The following is a 927-nucleotide window of genomic DNA, read 5'->3' as shown; positions in this document are numbered from 1 at the left end:
GCTCTTCACTGCAGTACAAACACTTGTGTCCGCCTAACCAGCACGGGTTTTTATCTGCGTTTTGTGATGCCCAGTGCGCCAATATCCTGCTTGGTTCACTTTAGGCACAATTTTGACCATCCACTTGAACTGGCATCGTTGGAATATCGAAAGGCTCAGAGAAAAACACTTCGAAAGATCATTTGAGCCTAAGGAAGGCAAAAGCAGGATTGGTTCCAAAATCACTCAATTGAAGCAAAGGTGAGCTAAAGCCAGAAAAACCACATTATATCAAGTCAAAAATCACGGTTATGTTGACAGTTTTCTTCGGTGCTCTCCGAGTTCCTTCCAACTGACCAACCTGTCAACAGGGAATATTTCTTGAGTGTTATGCGTCGTTTGCACGAAGCTATTCGTAAAATGATTACGGAATTATGGGCCGACAACTCTTGGATTTAGCACCACGATAATGCACCATCTCCATGTATTCTTCGTGAGTTTTTCGCCAAATTCTCAACCAAAATCGTGCCGTAACCACCGTATTCCTTGATTTAGCTCAGTGTGACTTTTAACCATTTAGGAAACTCATATGATCACTTCGAGGAAATATTTTAAGTCTATTGACGATGTTAAACATGAATCGCTACACCATTGAAGGCTATTTCGAAAATTGACTTTAACAACTGTTTCGAGAATTGAAGATGAAGTGTATTACGCCCAAGGGTGATTACTTTGATGGGGGCGACAAAGATTTTGAAGAAAAAATTAAGTAATTTAAAACTATGAACAAAATTGTACTATTTTTTGCCCATAGCAGTATATGCTGTCATGCACACTTGTTATGGTTTCAGTGCATATATATTTAGTTGAAACCTTAATGATTCGCTTAAACGTAGGGCTTAGAAAAAGAGTTCTTTGTTATTTATGGCAAAGAAGTGAATTCCCTGA

Source organism: Bactrocera dorsalis, chromosome 3 (assembly GCF_023373825.1).
Source record: "Bactrocera dorsalis isolate Fly_Bdor chromosome 3, ASM2337382v1, whole genome shotgun sequence".
Lineage (NCBI taxonomy): Eukaryota > Metazoa > Arthropoda > Insecta > Diptera > Tephritidae > Bactrocera > Bactrocera dorsalis.
The sequence above is the reverse complement of the archived record's forward strand: the minus strand, read 5'-3'. Positions refer to the sequence as shown.